General features: G+C 50.3%; 1 long non-coding RNA gene across 1 annotated transcript; it reads right to left on the bottom strand.

Annotated features, from left to right (window-relative positions):
* Window positions 1-5,302: 5,302 nt before the first annotated feature.
* Window positions 5,303-10,513, bottom strand: LOC123928060. Its single transcript, XR_006815594.1, has 3 exons — window positions 7,786-10,513; window positions 6,395-7,025; window positions 5,303-5,930 (listed from the first exon to the last, which is right to left on the bottom strand). It is a non-coding gene; the product is annotated as an uncharacterized LOC123928060 (long non-coding RNA).
* Between the last annotated feature and the right edge of the window lie 1,063 nt (window positions 10,514-11,576).

Raw genomic sequence — 11,576 nt, 5'->3', positions numbered from 1 at the left:
ACCAGTTCAAGGTAACCCCGAGCTGAGAGTTCAGTCCTCGGCTCTGTCTCTGCAGCCGGCTTCTCCGTTCTAATACCTGCGAGCTCTCCGACTCTCCAACACCCCCGATCCTTCTGTGACCCTGCGGGGCCTGGGGCCACGCTGGCCCCGCGTGGGCTTCACCCTGGTTTAGCCTCTGGAGCAATGTCCCTCAGTGGAACAGACTTTTAAAAGTCCTGATTTTGTGCTCCGTTCCTCCACCGCTTGCCGGGAGCCGGCCCCTCCCCCCGCGGTCTATCTTCCCGTCGTTTTAGATTCACTTCTCCGTCAGTCCTACCTTTCAGAAAGTGGTTGATTTTCTGTTTCTAGAGTTGCTGTTCTTCTTCTCTTCGATCTCCCGTTGGATTTGTAGGTGTTTGCAATGTTTAGATAAGCTATCGAGCTGATCTCCTGCTATCTGATGTAGTCTCAGCCTGCTACTTCTCCGCCTTCTTGACTCCTCTGACATTTAGGATTTTTATGCTTTCTTTATGAACTGATCCCTTTTTAAGATTTTATTTTTTTTATATTTTTAAGATTTTATTTATTTACTTGAGAAAGAGAGAGAGAAGTACAAGAGGGAGCACTAGAGGGCAGGAGTGGTAGAAGCAGACTCCCCGCTGAGCAGGGAGCCGGACATCAGGCTCTACACCAAGACCCTGAGACCATGACCTGAGCAGAAGGAGACACTTAACCGACTGAGTCACCCAGGCGTCCCTCTGAATTGATCATTTTATCATTACAAAATATTCCTCTTATGTACTATTCCCAAACCTTTCCAATCCCTCTTGTATATCCAAGTTTACAGCTGGTATCACTTCTCTTTATCCTGAAAGACTCACTGTAGCATTTCTTGGTAAGTCTACTGCAACAAATCCCTTCTGCTCTCATTTATCAGGAAATATCTTTACTTGACCTTTACGTTTGAAGGATACTTTTGCTGAATATATCTAGCGTTCTATAAAACTTTAAGTTGACAGTTTTGTTTGCTTTTTCCTTAACACTGGGAAGATACCATTCCATCATCCTCTAGCTTATGTTTCTAGCCGGAGGCAATGCTATTCTTACCTTTGTCCTGTACGTAGTGTCTTTTTCATGGCTGTTTTTAGGATTCTCTCTTTCTCTTTGGTTTTCAGCATTTTGACTATGACATACATTGATGTGGGTTCCTTGGAGTGTATCCTGCTTGGAACTTTCATCAACTTTGAGAAAAATTTGGCCATTATTTCTAAAAATAGTTTTTCTGCCCCTATCCAGTTATTATAACACTAGTCAGAGGTACCGTTCAGTTATTTTAGCTTTTCCTCCAATGTTTCATTTCAGGTCTTTTCTATGGTCCTTTCTTCCAGATCACTGACTCCTTCTTCCGCACAGTTTATCCTGTTATTGAGATCATCCATTAATTACACTTTTCTCAGAACACATTCTATGCATTTGTAAAATTTTCATATGGGGGCGTCTGGGTGGCTCAGTTGTTGAGCATCTGCCTTCAGCTCAGGTCATGATTCCACGGTCCTCGGATCAAGCCCCATATTGGGCTCTCTGCTCAGTGGGGAGCCTGCTTCCCCCTCTCCCTCTGCCTGCTGCTCTGCATACTTGTGATCTCTCTCTCTCTCTGTCAAATAAATAAATAAAATCTTTAAAAAATAAAGTTTTCACATATTTTATATGTTCACCCATATGTTCACCCATTCTTTTAATCTTGACTTGTAAATTTCTAAATACATATATGTATTTTTTTTAATGGCAAGAGGTTCCACTTATAAAAGGACTATTTACACAGTGTAGGGGAACCTGAAGCAACACAACCTGGAGCGAGTAGCCACAGAGCCGTCCCCAGCTCAGGGCCTATTAGCCAAACAGAGGGAGTCATTCCTGGAACCCAGAGGGAGAAAGTCACACAGAGTCAGCCACTCTGAGAGGAGCAGTGATCTCTACTTGAGGGACAGAGCCAGCCAAGTGCTGCAATACAATAGCATTATATCGATAATATTAGTTTTAAGTTCCTTTTCTGCTAGTGTCAACATCTGGGTTATCAGTAGATCCCTTTCTTTTGATTTTCTTTTTTTTTTTCCTTTTCTTTTTTTTGATGTGTCCCGTTTCCTCCCATACTTCACAGTGTTGTATGACGTGCTGGGCATCACCCATAGATAACGGGGGGGGGGGAGGGGGCGGGGGGGGGCTTAAATAGTCAGCTCCTTTGCTTTGTTTTTATGCCCTGGAGTGTGCAGCCTCTGTCCAATGCACGGCTGCTAAAGTGAGGAAGTCAGTATCCAGATTGTCCCAGGTATGAAATTAGGCCGGCCTAGGCATGTTTTTTAAAATTGACCTCGGGGGCGCCTGGGTGGCTCAGTGGATTAAGCCGCTGTCTTCGGCTCAGGTCATGATCTCAGGGTCCTGGGATTGAGCCCTGCATCGGGCTCTCTGCTCCGCAGGGAGCCTGCTTCCCTTCCTCTCTCTCTGCCTGCCTCTCTGCCTACTTGTGATCTCTCTCTCTGTCAAATGAATAAATAAAATCTTTAAAAAAAATAAAATAAAATAAAATAATATTGACCTCGTCTCTCAGTCTTCCTCCCAGAGCCAAGTCGGACTTCGTTGGTTCCCTCAAGTTTCAATCCCGGAGCCCGGTGGGAGTTGGACATGTCTAAAAATCACAAGAATACATGAGACTAGAGTCTTTCTACTTACGGACTCACCCACACTGCCCTTTTCTCAGCACAACAGGAGGGAAGCCAGGGAGAACTCTGAGCTCAAGTAAACTATCGCTGAATTTGAGAGTCTCTCAGACCCCAGTGCCCCAGCCGCCCCCACCATGGCCGGCGTGTCTCTCGGAACGTGGCAGGCTTTCTTCTCCAGAGCGGCCTCCACGGTCACCTGTAAAGAGTGCCTCCCTTTGAACGTCAGTGCATTGGGGGTTTGCTTGCCTCCACGTCCCTTCAGTGGCTTCATCGATAAGTAAAGTTTTCATACTACCTAAACATTGTGGCGTTACAATGGAAACAAAGATCTACATCCTTTCATATCCCAGCCACAAAATGGTTTATTGTGTTTAAATTCTAGCCAAATTGCAAAGAAAACTACAGTTTTCTCTTCATTTTTTTTTTTCTTTCATGAGGTTCTTATGGTACTTATCTCCTGCTTGGCAAAAAAACGGAAAGAAGAAAAGAATGCAGTTACATTTAAAACTCGGTACGGGATCTAGAATTCCCTTTTTCTGTCATGAGCCTAGGAGATCCTATTGCGCACATAGCATGCAGACGGGACATACCCTTGGAGACTGTGACCCACAAAGTCTAGGGTCTCTCTAAGTTGGCTTCTTCAAAAGCAAACACACAAAATGTGTAACAGATGAAAAGCCAGTAAGAGTAGGGCCAGGAGTTGTTGCAGAGGAGGAGGAAGGGGCAGCGGCTGCGCTTCCCCTCTGGGACACAGAGGAGACCCAGAGAAGTAAACCACTGATGTCATAAGGGCAGGCAATGGAGCAGTGGGGAGCCAAGGGCATCAGGGGTCCAGCCCAGAGATGAGGAAGCCGAGCAGGGCATGGGAACCCTGAGACAAGTTCTGTAGGAAGTTCACTACAAGGAGGGAGAGCTAAGTCTGGAACATGCACTTGGAGCTCAGTCCTCACCAGGGAGTCACAGATTAACCCCGCAGGAGCCTGGAATTACCCGCTGCGAAGAAGCTGCTGACGCTTTCATCGTGACGTTACAATGACTTTGTAGTGGTCGACACAGCGTGGGAGGCATCCAAACAAGAGAAAGCCACACATCTTCCTGTCCCTTCTGCCACACGGAATCTCCGTTTGTTTGAACTATTGACTTCGGGTCTGAAATGAAGGGGCCTGTCGATGGCCCGTCCTGTAGGTGTGGGACGCCTCCCCTTCTGTCTCCTGGTTGGCTGGTGCTCCGTGGCTCTGCCGGAGGGCGTCTGCTCTCATCCCGTGCTTTCCAGCCGCTGCTCTTCATGCTGGAAGGACCCATGAATGATCGTGTGTTCTTAGTGGGGCTGAGCAGACGCGCTGATCTGAACACCTGGCCCCAATGAGGCATGCGGTGTCCTTGGGGAAAAGAAGTCCCAAATGGCAGCATCAGTGACGTCCTTGCTTTCAGTGGTTCATGGAAACGCCCACCCACCCAAAACTCTCAGTACGGTGGCACAAGTGCCCTGACCGACGATGAGCGGACCCGAGCCAGGGACATGGTCTCTGCTGCTGTCTCCTGCTGCACATGGGGTCACCGGACTACGTTGTCCTCTGGGGTCAGGACTCCTGCTGTTCAACTTTTTCTGATTTTTTGGTCAGGGAGCACTTACCTTCCTGTACCTACATAATGAATTGCCCTGAGGGGGGCAGCCCGTCTTCCCCATTGTCCTCAGGACCATGCCGGCTGCGACGGCAGGAGAGGCCATATGGATGGGAGGAATGGAGCTTCCGCCCGCTTTCCCTGTGTGTGGCACCTCCACCGGCCAGCAAGGTGGATACACAATAGGAGAGTGTAGGTAAAAAGTAAGAAATCAAGCCCCCTGAGGCAGCCTATTCCAGATCAGCAGGTGGTGGGAGCTCCCTGGTGCTCCTTGTGCTCCTTGGGCACCATCAGCGGGAATCCCAGTTCCTAACCACTGTGCGCTGGGGAGTCCATGGCTGTGCCCGCTTTATCCTCATTAAACACACTTGGGACCTTTGTTGAGAAAATGTTTCAGTACCCGAAAGATTGTAGCCTTTGTAAAGGGCTTATAGTTTCATGCCCATAAAGGAACGAACATGGGTCTTCATGGCGGGGCATCAGAGGTGACTTGGGTCCCGCGAGGTGAGCGACAGACGCTGTGTGCCAGACACGTCTCCTCACACGGCGACTATGGACAGGCTAGATGGACACACGGCGGTAGGACGAGTCTTCAGGCAGTGTTTGGGGGAAACGGTCGGAAGTTCAGAGCGATGTCGCTATCAAACACCGTTTACGACAATGTAAAACGCATGCACACAAAACTATCTACAAGAGGACATACACATAAATTAAAAGTCACCCAATAGGCAATTTAAAGTGGTTGTGCATGTATGAAATTGGGCATGGAAGTGGCTGATAAGGACAAATGTAGTAAACGCTTAAGCAGAAGAAAATGTCCTTGTCCTTGTCCTTGTCCTATGCCGACACAGTAAGGCGCCACAGAGCGGTGAACGAGAGCTGCCACGCATGGACTTGGAGCGCCTGCCGCGGTGGGTGCTGTGAAGCACAGCTCAGTGCGGGCCACGAAGGGACGTGCGGGCTGGGCGCAGCTTCACAGTCTCTTACCCGTCCATCATTTTCATGAAGCATGACTTCTCTTTTTAACGCTGTTCTGGAAAATTTGTAAATCTGTTGATTTGACGGAGTTTCGGTTCCTGGTAAAATTAGGCAAGTACAAATTCTGATCTAGTCTGAATTCCACAGCAGCATGCGTGAGAAAGCCTCACGGTCCATCTGCCTCCCACCCCAAGGGGATCCCCGGCCACGGCCACCACCCTTCCGCCACAGCCCAGAGCCACTGTAACTCGTGAGGACCTTCTGCCGGAGCAGGTGTGGCGGGACCGTTCTTTATTCCCTTCGTGGCTTACTTCGTCGTGCCCTGGAAAGCCGCAGCTGCCGGACACACAGCTGACTCCAGAGCGGGGTCCACGCTGGGGCTGCAGCTCCCTCCGGACTGCCCCTGGGCCAGCAGTGTCCGCAGCCAGGCTCCTACGGGCTCCTTGGCCAGCCTGAGGTGTGGAAGGGCAGGTGTCCGGACAGACGGGGAGGACCCCAGTGGGCCTGCAGGGGACTGACTGCTCCCCGGCTTCACAGCCTTCAGCCTTTCTCGGGTTAAATGGTGCTCCCGGGAGGTGGTGCTCGCAAAGGCTGGGTTAGTCGGCAAAATCTTGCGTCTGCCTATCGTTTAGGCTTCATTATGGAGAATTTAAACATGGAAGAGGCAAAGGAAGGCACAGTACTGTGACGGAGCCTGGTCTTCCCCCGACACCCTCTCCGACAGGCACACCCACACCCCCTCCCCCTCCACACCAGCCTTCACACCTCCCTTCACCCCCTCACACCCGCACCCTACCTGACACCACAGCCATCCACCCCCGCCTGCCCCCACGGATACCCACACCCCCTGCACAACCTCCGTACCCACAACTCTTCCCACACTCCCTGCACACCCACACCCTGATAACCACACCCACGCTTACGCCCTCCACACCTCCACCCACACCCCTGCCTGCGCACACCCCCCCACCCCCGCACAGCCACAGCCCCGCCCCATCTGCACTCTCCTCGCACACCCCCACACCCCCACAAATTCCAGGGGTCCTGTTCCTTTACCGACAAGCACTGCGGCGTGTATCACAACATCAGGATCGTACCTAAAACAGCAAATAGTTCTCGAGTCCCCTTAAATGTCCAGTGTACTCTTAAGTGATTTTTTTACATCTTCACATGGTTGAAAAAAACCAAAAGCACAACAGTTCGTGACACGTGGAAGTCACACGAGGTTCACGTTTCCGCGTCCGTAAATCAAGTTTGGTCGATTTGGTGGGGGACACAGACACTCGGTCCTTACGTGCGAGCTTCTGTGCCCCGGCCGCAGAGCTGAGCCGTTGTCACCGGGACACGGTGGCCGCAAAGCCCAGAGCATTTACTATCTGTCCCTCAACAGGAAACGACCGCCAAGCCCAGCCCCGTCCTGCAATCTCGGGCGCCCCAGCCTGGAAGCAGCTCTGGGGCAGCCCCTCCTGCCGCTGTACCACTTCGCCCGGTCCCTGGCCACCAAGGCGAGAGGGAGCCACGGAGCTGGGATGAGGGTGTGGGCGGTGGCGCCGGTCGTGGGCTGTGTGGCCACCAGAGGGAGCAGCTGGACAGACCACGCCGCCGGTGACTGCAGAGCCTGGAGTTTGAAATCTGGACTCAGGCTCACCCTTCGCAGGCATGTGCTGAGTCCCAGGGTGGCCCAGGGCCATTCTGGCTGCCAGCGGCAATGGTCAGAACTTCTTCCATCTGTAAAAGAATATCACAGCAGTGTGTACATCTCCAAAACTTGTCAGTGTCTCCTCGGCCTGAATATCCACGGAATTAATGAGATTCTAGAACAACAAATACCTTCAGGATTTGTGGGGTTTGCCCCCTCAGCTGACCCAACCCCCTGTCCTGTAGAACGTAAGAAACTCGGATCATCCTGAAAAGCCCTTTGAAGAACTTCCGAGTCGGGGAGCGCCTGGGGGGCTCAGTGGGTTAAAGCCTCTGCCTTCAGCTCAGGTCACAACCTCAGGGTCCTGGCATCGAGCCCCGCATCGGGCTCTCTGCTCCGTGTGGAGCCTGCTTCTCCTCCTTCCGACCCTCCCCTGCTCGTGTTCTAACTCTCTCTGTCTCTCTCTAAAATAGATAAATAAAATAAAATTTTAAAAAAGAAAGACTTCGAGGTAGAGACTGGGTGTCTGTAGGCTAACCCAGACGATGAAGCCTGGCCTTATTGTTCCCCGGTGAGGCCGGCATTCCGCCACGGAGCTCGTGTATGCCCCCCACCCACCCTACAGCAAGACTCAGTTCCCTTCACCCATGACTTTGAATATCACTGTGAAAATTCTTCTTATAGGGCCCGCCGTGTGAATCTGCAGGGACAGGTCAGTCAGGAAGAGAAAGCAGCCTGGGCTCTTGTGCGTGAAAGACTGAACACAGGCAAGAGGGCGTTGTCGGTTGCTGGAAAGGAGAGGTGAGAGCGTGGGCTGAGGGCAGCCAAAGTGACTCCCAGAGGCCGTACCTTGTACCGGGCTTTCCAGGAATCAGGTGCGGAGGTGGCGACACAGACCGTCTGCCGTTGAAAGAAGAGGGTTGTTGCGTACGAAGCCCCGGAGGAGGGGCCACGTGGAAGAGTGCAAACTTCAGACTGGAGGCGAGGCGAGGAGAAGCAGGGTGTAAGCCTCTGCGGCGGGTTTCCGTAGGAAAGGCAAGGCGGGAGGGTCGGCAGAAGGGTCAGCAGCTCGGGGTAGGGCAGTCTGAATAATTTCAGTGGGCTGTGAGCCAGCAGGAAGGTGTCCCGTTGGCGCCTGGCCCTGGGTCACTGGAGGATGGGGAGATCTTGGTTCGGTGTTTGAGTTAGAGGAGGGAGGTGGCTGGGATGTGGGATGTGGGTTGGCTGGTTTGCCTGTGAAAGGTGTGCTCCTAGGGGAGCCATGTGCTAGTTAGGAATCAGCCAGCCCTAGAGGGACAGTCTCTCCTGGCCAGCTAGGTCCTCAAGACGTCAAAACACCATAAAATACAGAAAACAAAGAAACATGATTACTACATAGGGCATTTCACACCTGGGTCAGAGTGGCAACTGGGAAAGGAAAGGACCATTCATCTATAAAATTCAAGAGCACACCTCAGTGGTTTAGCCCAGCGAGTAGGACGCTGGGTCAGCAAGTTTCTGCTACCACTGCTAACCACGGCCACTGTCTCTGAACACACAGAGGTGCAGGAGCTGGAAAGTAGAGACGGGTGCCGAAAACCTTATGGATCCACGACTCGAGTGAGGAAACCCGTAGCAGGAAAAAGTTCACACACTTTCTGCCTTCCAAAGATCACGTGAAAGGACCTGCTCTCCCCGCAAGACAGAAAAGCAGAGCCCACTTACTCCGCGCCTGACCCAGGCAGAGGCGTGGACGGTGCGTACGGCACAGATGGCGGACGTCAGGCAGAAGAGGTCAGACTGTGTCTGAGAGAGGGGGCACGCACAGGCTGAGTCAGCCTCCCCAGCCCAGGGCTTGCGGAGTCTCCGAGCACCGCCGGGGGCGGGATGACTGGGGGGCCAGGCAGTGTCCCTGCGCTGACCATATGCCGGGAGCTCAGAGGCCCCAGGAGGATACACTTACTGGGCAGAGTGACAGGCAGGAGACAACGTGCAGCAGGCCCTGGGGCTTCGAGCAGAGCCCTCGGACCTGTTACCCCAGGAAACATGGTTAGATGAAAGGTGAAAAGCCGGGGTCACCATTCATGCTGACAAAGGTCCACCCTCCTCCTGCCTAACACTCAAAGCCAGCCTTGAAAGGATCACAGAGTTTCCCACATAACCCAGGAAGCCCACATGTTAGGGCTCTCGTGTCGCTCTCGTTTGGGGTGACGACCAAGAGTAAAGACTGTGCACCATCTCCGGCAAGTACGACGCCAGAGTCACGGACCACCTGTTGTCTTCATGTTGCTCCAGCCTCTCCCAGGTTAATTTTAATTATTTTCATATTTCGTCATACTAGGATGCCCTCGACCGTAAGTATGACAATACTTTAGGCTCCCTTTAGGGAAGGAAAGTCTGACAAATGCATGAAAAGACAATATTGATCATTTCATGTTTTAGCTTTTAAGGGTTCTCTTAAACCACACATATGCGTTAATCACCATCCTTGTGAATCAAGGAAAGATAAATTTGAGAGAAATAAGTCGGTTACGGATTCTGAAAACTTCATAAAGCTGCTGTGGCCCCTCCAGCTGGCACGGACCTCATCACTTCCATCGGTGGCGGTCCCCTGCTCTGGTCTGCGCTGCAGAGACGGCAGGTGCCTCCCCAGATCAGTCGACGCGGAGCGGGCACATTATCACCAGCAAACGTGCCTGTCCCACGCGGGAATGCGTACGGAGAAAGGTTCTGCTGGCTGTGTCTTTCTTCTGAGAAGCCACTGTAAGGTGTGAAGAAGGGAGATGTCCCCTTCCCAGACCCTGTCCCCAGCGCTCTCCTGATGGATAAAACAGTGGCATTTCACGCAGAAGCCTGACTGTGAGCAGCCGCGGGGAGCTGGAAGGAACGCGGGTCCCTGCTCCCTTCATGGATCCACTTCTGAGCACCTTCCTCTGGGTGTCCATCCAGTGAGAGAAATTAACTTGTAGTTTGTTCCAGCCGCGTTCTTCTGTTATTTGGGCTGTCCCTGCCTCAAGCAACCGGAGCGAGTCCTAATCGATGTTTGTTCTCAGGTTTTCGTCCTTGTGAAATACGGGCTCTCTCCTACATCCTTACTTGAAGGACCACAGCCTCGCAGGCACGGTCTCACATTCTGGTGCCTTTATTTCCCCAAAATACAGCCTCAAGAGTAGCATGTCTGAGTTGAAGGGTCTGTCGGTTTTTCATGTGAAGAGATTCTGTCAAGTCGCTTTTCCCAAGTCTGTTTGGAAAAATCCTGTATTTTTCTCCCTTCTTGTTGCCCACCCAGTAAGAACGGTGTTTCCTGTTGCTGTAATTTGCATTTCCATGATTACTAAGGATGATGATTATCTTTTCTTATTTCTTAGCCAACTTGGATTTGTTCTTTATGAGTTTTCTGTTCAGTCTTCGCCGTTACTGTCTGAGTGCTGAGCTTGTTCTCATAAATGACGAAGAGACGTTTCTCATTACTAAGACCAGCTCGAGCTATCTGTAATTTTCCCCAATCTAGGGTCGATGATGTTATGTATTGCCACACAAAATTTAAATTTTTTAACATGTGTTATTTTATTTTATAGTTTCCGAGTTCCTATTTTGGTTAAAAAAAAAAAATCTCCCATGGGGCGCCTGGGTGGCTCAGTGGATTAAGCCGCTGCCTTCGGCTTGGGTCATGATCCCAGGGTCCTGGGATCGAGCCCCGCATCGGGCTCTCTGCTCAGCGGGGAGCCTGCTTCCTCCTATCTCTCTCTGCCTGCCTCTCTGCCTACTTGTAATCTCTGTCTGTCAAATAAATAAATAAAATCTTTAAAAAAAAAAAAATCTCCCAAACTTCAGTCCTTAATATATCTGGAAATTTATTAATGCTGTGAGGTAGATTTCCAATGTATTTTTTCCTGGAGAATCAGCCCCTCATTGGGGCTTCTGTAGTGATATGAAATCACTCTATCCCTTCCCTTCAGTTTTATTACCAGAATACTTTCTTCTTAGCTTTTAATTTATTTTATTTCCATTGCCACATGTCTAGCACATAACATTGTGTACATTTAAGGTCTACAACATGTGAGTCTGATACATTTCTGCATTGTGACATGATTGCCGTCCTAGCAGTAATCACCGCCTCCCTCTCGTCACATAATGATTGTTGTCTAGGGGTTGGGATCATTAAAATCTGGTCTCTCTGCAAGTTGGGTGGCTCTGTATTCCCTCTCCTGTACATTAGGATCTCTAGGACTTACCTGCTACTCTCTGCAAGTTTGTCCAGTAAATGTCTGTCCTGTCCCTTCCTGTGCCACCCCCACTGCCCTCTACCGTAGAATTTTGGGGACAGTGCCTCTAGGTTTTAATATTTAGTATGGCATGTCCCATACCCACACTATTTTTTTTTCACATTTCTGGGCATTTTAATACTTATAATTTCATTTAATCTACACATCTTGGGGGTTGATATTTGATTATATTATTTCATTAATATTTGATATTTGATTTGATATTTGATTTTATTAACTATTCTAAATCAAGAATAGGCCATATCTTTCCATTAATTCAGAACACATCTTTTGTCCTTCGGAAGACTCTGCTTTTCTTCATTTGGGGTATGTACCATTCTTGTGAAATTCCTTCCTAAGAATTTCACATTTATGCCACTTTTTTGGAATGGACTA

The sequence above is a fragment of the Meles meles genome, chromosome 17 (assembly GCF_922984935.1).
Source record: "Meles meles chromosome 17, mMelMel3.1 paternal haplotype, whole genome shotgun sequence".
NCBI lineage: Eukaryota > Metazoa > Chordata > Mammalia > Carnivora > Mustelidae > Meles > Meles meles.
Note: the sequence above shows the minus strand (reverse complement) of the source record. Positions and strands in the feature narration are given on the sequence as shown.